Raw genomic sequence first — 15,670 nt, forward strand, 5'->3', positions numbered from 1 at the left:
AGCTTTTGAGATCAAAGAGGTGAACCAGACCTTATGGATTATTTTTTCTGTCTCATAGTCCAAAACAACTCAGGACAGTCCATCCAAACATCCTTGGGAGATTATTGAGTGGAGGGGGGAATGTTAATGTCTTTATATCCCAAACATCCCCAAGTTATCACATTTTAGGAGGTCACATTCCTCTAAACACCCAGTTAGAGAGTCTGGGCCCCTCGTGCTGCGATGGAGTGCAGGAAATCCAGTTTCCTCCAGCTGTAGTTCTGAGAATCCCTGAGGTGTCCTCATGTGTTTCCCCAGACTGTTTGTTGCTGAGCTTTTATCACCTTTTGCTGTGGATCACTACTGTGGGTCTCTTTGATGACCACTTCCAACAACTGTGTATTCATGTCTCCAAGTTTCCCTGGCTCCCCACATATCACTGTAACTGGACATGGCCCCCCCTAATGTTCTTAAAAGCAGTTAATATAATGTTGTAGTATTTAACTTTACTGAGAGCTTGTGGATAACAGGTCAAGGAGGGAAAGAAAGAGAACAACTCAAAAAAGGTTACTTGATATCGTGACTCCTACTTGTTCACAAGCCATGTCCCCCTTCGAAGGTCCCCTGCTCACCTCTTGTTCCTTAGCCCCTGACCTCTCACGTTTCAGGAACCAGTTTATCTCTCGGATGAGAGTCTTTTTTTTTTTTTTTTTAACTTTGCTAACTCTTAAAAAAAAAAAATATATATATATATATATATATATATTTGGCTGTGCCAGGTCTTAGTTGTGACACTTGGGATGTGGCATGTGGGATCTTTAGTTGTGGGTTTCAAACTCAGTTGTGGCATGTGGGATCTAGTTCCCTGACCAGGGATCGAACCTGCGCCCCCTGCATTGGAAGCACAGAGTCTTAGCCACTGGACCACCAGGGAAGTCCTGGATGAGGGTCTTTTTAATCCAATCTTCCCTCTTTAGAAGTCCAGGACCCCAACTCCCTTTGCAATTTGGCCCCAGGCAGAGGAATGAAGCCAGTAACACCTCGTGAATATTAGCCAGAATGTTAACTCTAACCTTAGTGAAAGCAAAAATTTTTATGTTATTACACAGCAGGTGAGTTCCCTGTTGTCCCCAAAGTCTTCATTCAGGAATAGGATTTGGGATTAACTCTTACATAGCAGAGAGGCCCGTTTAAGTATTTTTCCCAAGCAAAGATACCTCTCAGGCCCTTATGTTTTGTGTTATTCTCAGCTTGAATGATTCCTGGAAGCGAGAGTTAAACAAAGGCATTTTAAAATTCTTTTTAAACTCACTTTATTGAGGTAGATATAATTTACTCCAATACATGAATCCATTTAAAGTATAAAACTCAATGAGCTTTGATAGATGTATATTCATGTGCAACCAATACAATCAAGATACGGAACCTTCCTATCACATCCAAAAGTTCCCTCTTGCCCTTTTGCAGTCCATTCTTTCCTCCACCCTCTAACCCAGGCAAGTACAGACCTGCTTTCTGTCACTGGAGATTAGTTTGGTTTTTCTGGAATTGTATATAAATGGAGTCGTATGATATGTGCTATTTTAGTGTCTGGCTTCTCCCCCTCAGCACACTGTGAAATTCTTCCTTATTACTGTGTATCAGTTCTTCTTCCTTCCCTACTTCTTTTGCTTTCTTTTACAATTTTATTGAGGTATACTTTATGTAAATGGAACATATTTAAAGCTTAGACATGTGTGCGTGTATATGCTAACTTGTTTCAGTCGTGTCCAACTCTTAGCGACACTGTGGACTGTAGCCCGCCAGGCTCCTGTATTCATGGGCTTCTCCAGGCAAGAACACTGGAGTGGGTTGCCATGACCTCCTCCAGGGGCTCTTTCCGACCCAGGGACTAAACTCATGTCTCTTACATATCCTGCACTGGCAGCCAGGTTCTTTACCACTAGAGCCACCTGGGAAGCCTTTTGACATGTATACACACCCATGAAACCATCAGCACAATCAAGATATCAAACGTTCTTATAATTCCCAAAAGTTTTCTTGTGTTCAACCTTTCCCATACCTGCAGTCTAACGTAACCACTGATCTGCTTTCTGTCACTACAGATTAATTTGTATTTTCTAGAATTTTATACAAATGGAGTCATACAGATGTACTGGGTTTGTTGCTGTTGTTCAGCCGCCAAGTTGTGTCCAGCTCTTTGTGACCCCCTGGACTGCAGCACGCACCAGGCTCCCCTGTCCTTCACTATCTCCTGGAGTTTGTTCAAATTCATGTCCATTGAGTCACTGATGCTATCTAACCATCTCATCCTCTGTTGCCCCCTTCTCCTTTTGCCATCAATCCCTCCCAGCATCAGGGTCTTTTCCAATGAGTCAGCTCTTTGCACCAGGTGGCCAAAATATTGGAGCCAAAGTATTGGGTTTGGAGGGGTTTATTTTTTGATCTGGCTTCTTTGACTCGGCATGATTATTTTGAGATTCATCCATATTATTGTATATATTTCATAGTTTGGTTTTTTTCTACTTCTGAACAATATTCCATTGTGTAGATATGCTGGACATACCATGGTTTATCTATTCACCTGTTGATGGACATTTATGTTGTTTCCAGTTTTTGACTATTACAAATAAAGATGTTATGAGTATTTATACACAAGTTTCTGTGTGGTCATATGCTTTCATTTCTCTTGGGTAAATACTTAGGTGTGGAAAGGCCACATCATATGATAGGTATGTGTTTAACTTTTAATAAATCTCAAATTGTTTTCCAGACTTGTTCCATTTTACATTCCCATCAGTAACATAGAAGTTCCAGTTGCTTCCAGCCTTGCCAACACTTGGTTATTACCAGTTTTTATAATATTAGCCATTCTAAAGGGTATGTAGTGATATCTCACTTCGGTTTTAATTTGCATTTCCTGATGACAAATAATATGGAGCCTTTTATCATGTGCTTATTAGCTACTCATGTCTCTTAAAAATACTTGCTTCAAATCAATCATTTGTCCATTTTTAGTGGACCAGTTTGTCTCCTTATTTTTGAGTTGTCAGTGTTCTTTATATACATCTCACAAATATGTTCTCCCTTTCCACCATTTTTACATGGCATTTCTACATAATACATTTACTTTACAAAAGGCTAACCAGGATTTTAAGAAAATTAAGAAAGTAGCCTGAGGTCACATAATTAGCTGCTACATCTCAAATCCTGTTTCGTAAACAGGAAGAGCCCACTGCTCTACCTTTTCCTGGGTTCAAGACATCAAGATTGTACTGTACACAGAGTCCTACTGCCAATGTCTGCTAATGAAACTCTACTACAACAGTGTCAGTATCTGCCGTGGCTTTCTACTCCAATTCCCTACTGAGGACACAAGAAAGTGTGACCAGGAAAAGATGCAGATCTGCTAGGCATCTGCCTTCCTGACTCTTCCCTGGCAAAACACGAGCAACAAGAAGGTCAGGCAGTCCTGAAAGCATGAATCCACAGTCATCCTTTCTTAGGCCTTTTTGAACCCAGGCCACACCAGCTGGCAACACTCTAGGACTACAGAGACAAATCCATAGACCTTCTCAGGAGGGGAAATGCTTCTTGCTCATTGCTGATATTTCCTTCCATGTGGAGCAGCTCAATAAGTGCCATGCTCCTGGCCTCTCAGAGCCCTTATTCACTCTGTCCCAAGTGAGGTGTACTGACTTATCTCAGAAGAATAAACCAGGAATACTAACCTCTGATCCTGCCTTTCCCTTCTGGGAGAGCACCTGGACTCTCCCAGAGTCCCACTTAGGACTGTTGTAACAGGGAGGGTCAGGATTCAGTATTAGCCCTAAATCAGGGACTTACCTGGTGGTCCAGTGGTTAAGAATCTGCCTTGCAATGCAGGGGACAGAGTTTGATCTCTGATCAGGGAACAGAGATCCCACATGCTATGGAGTAACTAAGCCCATGGGCCAGAACTACTGAGTTCACATGCCTCAACTAGAGAGCCCACGTGCTGCAAACTACAGAGTTCATGTGCCCTGGAGCCTGCAGGCCACAACTAGAGAGAAGCCCAAGCACTGCAACGAAGAGGCCACCCGATGCAACCAAGACTCAACACGGTCATAAATAAAAAAATATTTTAAATAAGGAGGCCCCCAAATCAAAATCTCCAAAATAAGCTCCTATTGCAAGTGATATTTGTCTCCATTTGCCATATTCTGTCTCATTTCTCACATGTTTCCTGGGCAAGGAAAAGGGGTGATATTAGCACCACACCAGCTATATTTTTTGTATTTACCTATAAGTAAAAAACACAGATTCCACTTTCCCATAAAAACAATGTGATATGTAGGTGATGTCACAGAATCAGCTAAAAAGAGTTAAGTTTACCTGTATTTACTTGGTTACCACAGAACTATACTTCAGCAGAGGCCTTATCAATGATCTATTGTCTATAGAGATGGACGGGAGGTGTTCATTAATTTAAAATTATATCTGAATATTCAGACATAGGGCAAACAGAAGAGTGCTGAGTCAAAGACATTTAGGACTTGAATCTGATTCGTCAAGAGCCCCTCTTCAGCTACTTTGATTCCACAGCATCAATACTCCAAGGCTTTGGGGAATCATTAGAAACCAAAAATCTCTATCAGGATTAAATAACTGGCCCACTGAATTTTTTGCCTACAGGATCAAATGTTGCAAGAAATTTTAACTGCCCTTAACTACTGCTCACTAATTCTAGTCCCTTGATATATAGTCTTCTCAGATTCACTAATACTATTAATATCCTATTTGGATAATAAAGTTATCAGTTATTTTCCTATTTTAGTAAACCATCCCCAGAGAAATGCCTTGTGGAAAAGCAATATTCCCAACTCAAGTGTTTAACTGCTGACGTTTTGAAAAAAACCATTGCCAATCTTGGCATTCTTATCTACTGAAATTAACTTTTCACCTAATGGATACTTTACAGGAATAAAGTCAGGTGATTGATATCAGATGTCTGGGGCAGTTCTGTGTATCTATCAGACACATCACTGAAGCAGTGGACAAGATGGCAATGGTTCCTACATGCCTGGAGTTTATAGAGGCAAAGGGCTGGGCAGCAAACAATTAATTTCAGAGAGAGATAAATGCTATGAAGAAAATAAAACACAAGAGGATAGTGACTGGTGGGTTAGAAGGTACTTCTTTATATAGGACAGTAAGCAGAATCTTCTCATGGGAGTTGATATCTGAACTCAGACTCGATATTAAGAAAGAGCTTGCCATTCAAACATAGGAGAAGAACTTTGAAGCCAGAAGGAGCAATGAGAACAAGTCTGGTGTTTGAGGAGCACTGTCATTTAGGAGGAGATTGGAAGGAGGTGATGTCAGAGAGGCAGACTGGGGCCTGATTCTGCAGGAGTGCAGATCTTATTCTAAGTGCAAAACAGGAAGCCGTAGAGATGGCTTTTTTTTTTTTTTTTAACAGGTGAATGACAGGGGGCTTCTCTGTGGTCTCCTCTGAGAGAGCCACCTAACTATCCATCTGCAGTTCATTTCCTCCATGTCCTCACCATGTATGAAATGACTTTGTCTCTGTTGGTTTGAGTGTTAGTTGCCCACAAGAGCTTCCCTGCCTTGTTCACTCCTCCATCTCCAGCAGCCAGAACACTGGCATACAGCCAGTGCTCAGCAAATATTTATGGATTAAAGGAAAGAATGGACAAATGTCATCCAGTTTGTTGAAGGTTCAGGGAGCACAGAAAGCAAGTAAATAAGATACTGTTCTGGGTCTTCAGACTCACCATAATTTATTTTCCAAAAGTTGGCTGACATAATCAAATTATTCAGAAAGGGAAAATAAAATTAGTTAAGAAATGTGGGAAAAGTACTCAACTTTACACTCATTTTAAAGACATGCTGCTAACCAGAACAGAAATGAAATGACATGCGTCTGTTTAAAATATTCACATTGGTAATAGTCATTTCTGGTGAGGGTATACATAATTTAACATGCTGGTCAGTTCTACATCCCCCCTCCCCCGAAGGCAATTCAGCAGCCAATATTCAGTTCAGTTCAGTCACTCAGTCGTGTCCAACTCTTTGCGACCCCATGGACTGCAGCACGCCAGGCTTCCCTGTCCATCACCAACTCCCAGAGTTTACTCAAACTCATGTCCATCGAGTCCGTAATGCCATTCAACCATCTCATCCTCTGCTGTCCCCTTCTCTTCCCACCTTCAATCTTTCCCAGCATCAGGGTATTTTTCAGTGAGTCAGTTCTTCGCATCAGGTGGCCAAAGTATTGGAGTTTCAGCTTCAGTATCAGTCCTTCCAATGAATATTCACGACTGATCTCCTTTAGGATGGACTGGTTGGATCTCCTTGCAGTCCAAGAGACTCTCAAGAGCCTTCTCCAGCACCACAGTTCAAAACCATCAATTCTTCAGCACTCAGCTTTCTTTATGGTCCAACTCTCGCATCCACACATGACTACTGGAAAAACCATAGCTTTGACTGGACAGACCTTTGTTGGCAAAGTGATGTCTCTGCTTTTTAATATGCTGTCTAATATGGTTTGTCATAGCTTTTCTTCCAAGGAGCAAGTGTCTTTTAATTTCATGGCTGCAGTCACTATCTGCAGTGATTTTGGAGCCCAAGAAAATAAAGTCTGTCACTGTTTCCACTGTTTCTCCATCTATTTCCCATGAAGTGATGGGACTGGATGGCATGATCTTAGTTTTCTGAATGTTGAGTTTTAAGCCAACTGTTTCACTTTCATCACGAGGCTCTTTAGTTCTTCTTCGATTTCTGCTGTAAGGGTGGTGTCATCTGCATATCTAAGGTTATTGATATTTCTCCCGGCAATCTTGATTCCAGCCTGTGCTTCATCCAGCCTGGCATTTCTCATGATGTACTCTGCACAGAAGTTAAATAAGCAGGGTGACAATATACAGCCTTGATGTACTCCTTTTCCTATTTGGAACCAGTCTGTTGTTCCATACCCAATTCTAACTGTTGCTTCCTGACCTGCATACAGATTTCTCAAAAGGCAGGTAAGGTCATCTGGTATTCCTATCTCTTTAAGAATTTTCCAAAGTTTGTTGTGATCCACACAGTCAAAAGTTTTGGCATAGTCAATAAACCAGAAGTAGATATTTTTCTGGAAATCTCTTGCTTTTCTGATGATCCAAGAGATGTTGGCAATTTGATCTCTGGTTCCTCTGCCTTTTCTAAATCCAGCTTGAACATCTGGAAGTTCACAGTTCATATACTGTTGAAGCCTGGCTTGGAGAATTCTGAGCATTACTTTACTAACATGTGAGATGAGTGCAATAATTTGAGGATTCTTTGGCATTGCTTTTCTTTGGGATTGGAATGAAAACTGACCTTTTCCAGTCCTGTGGCCACTGCTGAGTTTTCCAAATTTGTTGGCATATTGAGTGTAGCACTTTCACAGCATCATCTTTCAGGATTTGAAATAGGTCAACTGGAGTTCCATCACCTCCACTAGCTTTGTTCATAGTGATGCTTCCTAAGGCCTACTTGACTTCACATTCCAGGAATGGCTCTAGGTGAGTAATCATATCATCATGATTATCTGGGTTGTGAAGATCTTTTTTGTATAGTTCTTCTGTGTAATCTTGCCACCTCTTCTTCATATCTTCTGTTAGGTCCATACCCAAAAGCAATTTAGCAGCAAATATTAAGAGCCCTCAAAATATCCTTAGCTTTTGACTGAGAAATCCACTTCTAGGCATGTATCCTAAGGAAATATTTTCAACTGAAGGGAAAATTATATGTGCAAATACATTTGTTGCACTATTATGTTTATTATAAAAAATTAAAAGGAACATTTTATAGTCAAGACCAGAGGAATACGGACTTTCCCAGTGGTCCAATGGTTAAGAATCTGCTTTGCAATGCAGGGATGCCGGTTCAATCCCTGGTCAGGGAATCCCATACGTCTTGGAGCAACTAAAGCCCACACCCCACAACTACTGAGTTTGCCTGCTCCAGAGTCTGTGAGCTGTAACTAGACAGGCCATGTGCCCCCAATGAAAGATCCCACAGGATGCAACAAAGATCCTGAGTGCTGCAACTAAGACCCATTCCAGTCAAATAAATCAAAGAACAGAGCAATAACTGTGGTGACTATCCTTGATGAAGCGAATGATACATGGCATGAGAGAAGCCTAGATATAGCAGTAAAGGAGAGCATTTCTTCTACTGTGACAGTGTGTGAAAAAAAGCAGGGTTCTCCTTCCTACACTGTTGGTGGGAATATAAATTGGTCAAGCCATTATGGAGAGTATGGAGGTTCCTTAGAAAACAGAAATAGAATTTCCATATGACCCAACTAATCCCACTCGTGGGCATATGTCTGGAGAAAACACTGATTCCAAAAGATTCATGCACCTCCAAAGTTCATTAGCAGCACTATTTATAATAATTAAGACATGGAAGCAGCCTAGATGTCCATCAACAGATGAATGGATAAAGAAGATGTGGTATACATAGACAATGGAATATTACTCAGCCATAAAGTCAAATAATGTAACTTGCAGCGACATGGATGAACCTAGATATTATTGTACTAAGTGAAATAAGTCAGACAGAGAAAGACTAATATGATATCACATACATGTGGAATCTAAAATGAGACACAAATGAACTTATTTACAAAATAGAAACAGACTCACAGACATAGAGAACGAACTATGGTTACCAAAGGAGAAAGGGGTGGAAAGGGATATAGTAGAAGTTTGGGATTAATAAACTACTGTATATAAATTAGATAAACAACAAGGTTTTGCTGTAGAGCACAGGGAAATATATTCAATATCCTATAATAAACCGTAATAGAAAAGAATATGGAAAATATATAAATACACATAAAACTGAATAACTTTGTGATACACCAGAAATTAACACAACATTGTAAATTAACTATGCTTCATGTACTTCAATAAACTTTTTTAAATGGTCCCCTCTAGAGCCAACCCTGGAGAAGGCAATGGCAACCAACTCCAGTGTTCTTGCCTGGAGAATCGCAGGGATGAGGGAGCCTGGTGGGCTGCTGTCTATGGGGTCGCACAGAGTTGGACACGACTGAAGCGACTTAGCAGCAGCAGCAGCAGCAGCAGCAGGGCCAACCCTAGAGGGAAACATGGACCAATTAATGTGCTTTGAATTGTTGGGAGGCAGTATTATGGTTGAGCTCTCTCGAGATTTTCTATTCTCACACACAGTTGATGTCAAGGGCTCAGAGGAAGGTTCCAATGCTGACACATGGGCATTCTATCACTGGAGCTAAGTTTCAAACACCTTGGCCTTCAAAAGAGGGAGGCATTAACTTTAGAAGGTTGGCTTGTAAAATTCCACAATCACTTACCTACTCATCTCACTGAGTTTAGTCAGTTCTCAAAAAAATTTTTTTTTGCATCATGGAGAGTCAAATTTTGTGAACTCCTTAATTCCATTTGATTATCAGTCTTCAGGAAATTCAGCTCTGGGAGAAGTCATAGAGAGGGGCTTTCCCAAGGAAGGCTTCTCACCTACTTCCTCCTCTGCTCCTTGATTGTGGGGAGGTTTTATGAAGGCCATAAATCTCTCTTCTGGTCACACATTGTAATTCAGTTTTCCTTCTAGAGGAAGTGAGTGGTTCTAGAGAGACGATAGCACTGCTCTCTGGATGCTATAGCTGGACCTGGGCTTGTTGTACTTTAAGAGGAAAATAGTCACAATGAATGGAGTAGGCTTGCACCTGCTGGCCTTCTCCAGCCAGTTTTTCCTAAAGTGAGAGGTGATGCAGTGAGGCCTGTGCTTCTTGGAGTCTGTGATCTGGACCTGAAGCACCAGCATGGCTTGGACCTTTTTAAAAATGCACATTTCAAGTGCTAGCCCAGACTTAATGAATCAGTGGTCTGTGTTTTAACAAGACTCCAGGAAACGCTGATGCATGCTCGGGTGTGACAGCCACTGTGCCCATGGTAAACAGATGATTTTAAGTCATCTGTGGACACAGTACTGGAGAACATTGGTTTACTTAGAGGGGAGAGGTAACTGCATTCTCAAATTTATTTCAGTCATTCTGATTGTGAAATCTCATCCATTGCTAGCATATCTCTTTCTTGCATTGTTTCCCATTACAAGGAAGAGAATTGCTCAAAGAGCCTTTGACAATCATAGATACCCACCCAGAATCCAATCACACTTTATTTTAATTGTATTTATTTTATGGGGACTTTCTATTCATGGAAAACGAAACTAGTTTTTTTTATTTCAGGTGATGTAAAGTTTATTTTAGAACTAAATTTATTTAGGTCTTGAAAAAAATAAGTCAGTTTCAAGAAGACAGATTACGGAAGACAAAAGTAGAGATGATATATGGTTTGTCAAGAACCCACACAACTCTAGGACACATCACTGCATGCATGTTGAGGAAAATGGTTTTTAAAAGTAGGGTAGTGGGGGAAGCAAACAGGTAAATGAACTGAAAAAGAAATATCAAATATCAATAACATGACAAATGTCACATGAAAGTAGTAAAAGAGAAGACTGCATCAAGCCTGCATTGGAGCTGAACTCTGAGTTACTTTCTGATAACTGAGTTATTTTCAGATAAGCACCTGTTCCAGGGAAGTTGCCCCCCAGCTGACTGTCAGTCTAGGGAGAATGTAATGACATTTAACCTGACATTCAAGGCTCGAACTCGACCTTCAACTTTCCCGGTGATCTTTCACCGGACATTCATTTTGGTTGCTGTTTTTCTTCGTCACCTATAAAATGTCTCTTTTAAGAAGGAATCTTTGATCTGGTTTTCTTGGGAACAGTTTTCTTTACGACAAATTTTAAATAAAACTTGGGAAGGCATTCATAAGCAATCTCCTGAGAGGCTGCATAGCTTCAGGAATCAATGAGATACTCTGTGGGCCTAGTTCACTGAAAAGATGAAGAGAATGACGGCGCTTGCCAAGGACAATGTGTGTGAGAAATAGGTTTCACACACAGTCTTTGGGGGAAGGGAAACTTGGCAATATGCATTGCAGACTTTAACAACAGACCTATCGTTCCACCCAGCAATGTTCCATTCCATTCTAAGAATTTATCCTAAGAAACAGTGAGATTTGTGCTCAAAAATAATAGTGGGACTTCCCTGGTTAAGGATCCACCTTCCAATGAGGGAGACATGGGTTCAATCCTTGGTACAGGAAGATTCCATGTGCCGAAGAGCAACCAATCCCACAGACCACAACTACTGAAGCCTGAATGTTCTAGACCCCACAAGTAGCAACTACCGAGCCCATGTGCTGCAACTACCGCAGCCTGCTCACCTACAGCCTATGCTTACAAATTTTCAACTATGTAAATGTCCAAAACCTAGAGCCTGCTCAAGACAAATTTGGGGAGTTTGTGAGAAGAATACTACATAGTCGCTAGGACAAAGGAAATTTTCAACAATACTATATTTCAGATCAGATCAGATCAGTCGCTCAGTCGTGTCCGACTCTTTTCGATCCCATGAATCACAGCACGCCAGGCCTCCCTGTCCATCACCAACTCCCAGAGTTCACTGAGACTCATGTCCATCGAGTCAGTGATGCCATCCAGCCATCTCATCCTCTGTCGTCCCCTTCTCCTCTTGCCCCCAATCCCTCCCAGCATCAGAGTCTTTTCCAATGAGTCAAGTCTTCGCATGAGGTGGCCAAAGTATTGGAGTTTCAGCTTTAGCATCATTCCTTCCAAAGAAATCCCAGGGCTGATCTCCTTCAGAATGGACTGGTTGGATCTCCTTGCAGTCCAAGGGACTCTCAAGAGTCTTCTCCAACACCACAGTTCAAAAGCATCAATTCTTTGGCGCTCAGCCTTCTTCACAGTCCAACTCTCACATCCATACATGACCACAGGGAAAACCATAGCCTTGACTAGACGAACCTTTGTTGGCAAAGTAATGTCTCTGCTTTCGAATATGCTATCTAGGTTGGTCATAACTTTCCTTCCAAGGAGTAAGCGTCTTTTAATTTCATGGCTGCAGTCACCATCTGCAGTGATTTTGGAGCCCAAAAAAATAAAGTCTGACACTGTTTCCACTGTTTCCCCATCTATTTCCCATGAAGTGGTGGGACCAGATGCCATGTTCTTTGTTTTCTGAATGTTGAGCTTTAAGCCAACTTTTTCACTCTCCTCTTTCACTTTCATCAAGAGGCTTTTGAGTTCCTCTTCACTTTTTGCCATAAGGGTGGTATCTTCTGCATATCTGAGGTTATTGATATTTCTCCTGGCAATCTTGATTCCAGTTTGTGTTTCTTCCAGTCCAGCGTTTCTCATGATTACTAGGCATAAATAAACTACAAAACAATATATACAGTGAGGTACTATGCTTGGGTTCAAGGAGCCAGTGTCGACTTCAGTTTTTATCCTCATTCAGCAAATACTTTAGAGAATCTACAAATGTCAGGTGTTATTTCCGACCCTAGAGAACAGAGCAATGTACTGAAATTTACATTTCTGCAGTAACTGTGAAAGTGCTACACAGGACACACTTGGGGGGTGGCAGGAGCACATAAAGAGGAAACCTTACCCTGAAACACTTTCTGCAAAGTGCACCCAGTAAGCACAACACCCAGCAGAGGCCAGTGCATGCAGGCGTGCAGTAAACAGCCACCAATCGGCAGACTTCCTCTGGGGGCAAATCTCTCCACCCTGGGCAGCAGTTGCCATACAGGGCAGGACCAGAAACCACCCTCCCCTCTTGCTGGGAGCCACCACAGGAGATTCCACCCATGACAAAGGTCATGTGGAAGAGACCTAACAGGCAAAGGTGGATCAGGCCTCAAGGGACCCCCTGAATCTGCTCGAGCATCCACCCCAAAACCAAAATCTGTCTGTCTTACTATTTTGTGCCTTTCACCAACTCTTCTGACATTAACAAGGGGCTATCCCTGACCACCTTTCTCTGGAAAAAATCAACTTAGGGCTTTCGTTAATGGGCATGATAGGAGTGTTTCAATTCAAACCCCTCTGTTGGCATTCTAGCTTGCCTGACATGTTTATCCATACTCTTGCAATTAACACACATGATTGTTCACAACTCCCCAACCTTGAAAGGCACGGGAAGCCAAAACATTCTAAAAGTCCTAATGAGCATAGAGTCCTTTAAGGGATGAAAAATTATTAGAATAGATAGTACTGGTAAAGGGCTTCATTATTGGGCCAATGCTTGCTGCCAAGTGCCCATATCCCTTATCCACTGGGCACCTGGGAGTGCATTGGTTAACATAGCTGGAATGTAAGAAAAACAAGTAGCAGCCTTGGAATTAGCCACATCAGACCTTTGAGCTAATTGGTTCTTTCTTTGTTGTAACTCACTGCACCTTTGCTCCGTGAGAATGTAACTCTGTTTAGTACTTTCTGAGGCTGGGAGAAATAAAGAAGAAACACTTTAAGGGAAAACAAGTTTTCTGGTTGAGCAGCCTTTATCATAAAAGGGTCATAAAATGTCCACAGGCCTCCAAGGCCAGAAGATATTGTACACAACATTGTTTATGGGAAAGGTGTGCAGAAAAAATCCTGGTTTTGATAAAGACAAAACAGATGTAATGTTTGGGCTGACTCTGTATTACTTTGCATCTTTCATTTCCCTCTATGTACAAGTCAAAGTATAAAAGTTCCTTTTGAAAATAAAGTTATGGGCCTCGCTCAATGAAGCTTGGTCTCCCCGTGTCATTCGTTTTTCCTTTTCGCTCCTTTCCTCTCTCTGTTCTTCTTTCAGGATGACTCCTTGGAACACAGGAGCTTTATTGGCTTTCTGTGTTAATCAAGGAAGATCAAGCCTCTCTCTCCGCTTTGCAATCCTTTCGCCTAGGCCGTCATCCTGAGGGTACCCCTGGATCCTGCTGGGGCTGGACCCCGGCACCCTCTGATGTCCTGCTGTGATGCAGGGTCTGCCTCTTCAGGGAGACTCCTCTTTCCTTTATGGTAACTATCTCCCAGTAGCCCTGATCCTTCTCCCCAGAAGGCTCCTTGGTGTCTCTGGAAATTGCAGAGATGGGGAGCAGATGGTAGGAGGTGGGGCTGGGCAGCAATGTCCATAGAACTTCTCTCTGGAAGCGAGCTTGTTCTGGCTTCTGCTGAGTCAAGATGCTTTGTGATCATCTGCCCTGTAACTTGGGCTTCTCAGGTGGCACTAGTGGTAAAGAACCTGCCTGCCAGTGTAGGAGACATAAGAGACTTGGGTTCGATCCCTGGGTCAGGAAGATCCCCTGGAGGAGGAGGGCATGGCAACCACTCCAGTATTCTCACCTGGAGAATCCCATGGACAGAGGAGCCTGGCGGGCTACAGTCCATAGGGTCACAAAGAGTTGGACATGACTGAAGTGACTGAGCATACATGCCCTGTAACTCTTTTGCCATACCTTGAAAAATATTTCCTCATTTTTCAATAATGCCCCCTCTGAGGGCAGTATGAATGTGTGAGTCTGTGAATTGGAAACTAATTACCAGTTGAGCACAATCTCTGGGAATCTTTTCTCCTCTGAGAAAAACTTAAGTTTTAGTGGAAATATCCTGATGCTCTTGCAGGGCTGGGCCCTCAGGGTGTTGTCCCCTCATGAACCCAGCGTGGAGTGGTGAGAAGAGTAGTTTTCCCCAATACATCATCCCAGAGAATTAAAAGTGAGCCAGATATCACTTTATCATCACTAAAATGGTTATAATAAAGAAGACAGGTAATTTCAAGTGTTGGTGAGGATATGGGGGAACTGGAATCTTCATATACTGCTGGCAGGGATGTAAAATGGTATAGCCACTTTGGACAAAAGTATGGTCCTGTTTCATGCAAAGTTCCCATTTCATGCAGCAATTTTACTTCTAGATACATTCCTAGGAGAAGTGAAAAAAATGTCCACATAAAAATTTGTACATGACAGTTCATTCATTATTCACAATAGCCAAAAGATAGAAACAACCTAACTCCATCATCTGATGAATGGTTTAACAGAATGTGGTATATTCATAAATGGAACATTATTCCTCCATAAAAAGGAATAAAGTACAATATGTTTAAAACTTGAAAATAATATGCTAAACGAAACAAACCAGTCACAAAAGACCTCATCTCATATGAAAGCGAAAGTGTTATCATTCAGTCATGTCTGACTCTTTGCAAGCCCGTGGACTGTTGCCTGCCAAACTGTTCTGTCCATGGGATTTTCCAGGCAAGAATACTGGAGTGGGTAGCCATTCCTTTCTCCAGGGAATCTTTCCAACCCTGAGATCGAACCCAGGTCTCCTGGATTGCAGGCAGATTCTTTACCATCTGAGCCACCAGAGAAGCCCAGTATAATTCCATTTATATTAAATGTCCAAAATAGGCAAATAGGATTAGGGAATGATGGTTAAGAAGTATGGATTTCTTTCTGGGATGATGTAAATGTTCTAAAATTGGTTGTGATGATGCATTGAATTTAAATCAGTGAATTATCTGGTATGTGAATTATATCTCAATAAAGCTGCTACCAAAACATAAAAAAGCAAGGGATGGACAAGGTAGAAATTCCTCCAGTAATTTTAAAGAGGACTGTCTTTTAAAGGAAATTTCTATTCACCAAAGACCTACCTCTGCCTACAGATAATCTTTTATAATGACCACAACTCTGTATAGTTCAGAAGAGCTATAGAAATATAGTTATTAACAACAACTTAAACTGTAAAAGCA

General features: G+C 41.6%; 1 non-coding gene across 1 annotated transcript; it reads right to left on the minus strand.

The window, feature by feature from the left end:
• Positions 1–840: 840 nt before the first annotated feature.
• Positions 841–913, minus strand: TRNAG-UCC (transfer RNA glycine (anticodon UCC)). Its single transcript has one exon. It is a non-coding gene; the product is annotated as a tRNA-Gly (tRNA).
• Between the last annotated feature and the right edge of the window lie 14,757 nt (positions 914–15,670).

The sequence above is a fragment of the Bos taurus genome, chromosome 1 (genome assembly GCF_002263795.3).
Source record: "Bos taurus isolate L1 Dominette 01449 registration number 42190680 breed Hereford chromosome 1, ARS-UCD2.0, whole genome shotgun sequence".
Lineage (NCBI taxonomy): Eukaryota > Metazoa > Chordata > Mammalia > Artiodactyla > Bovidae > Bos > Bos taurus.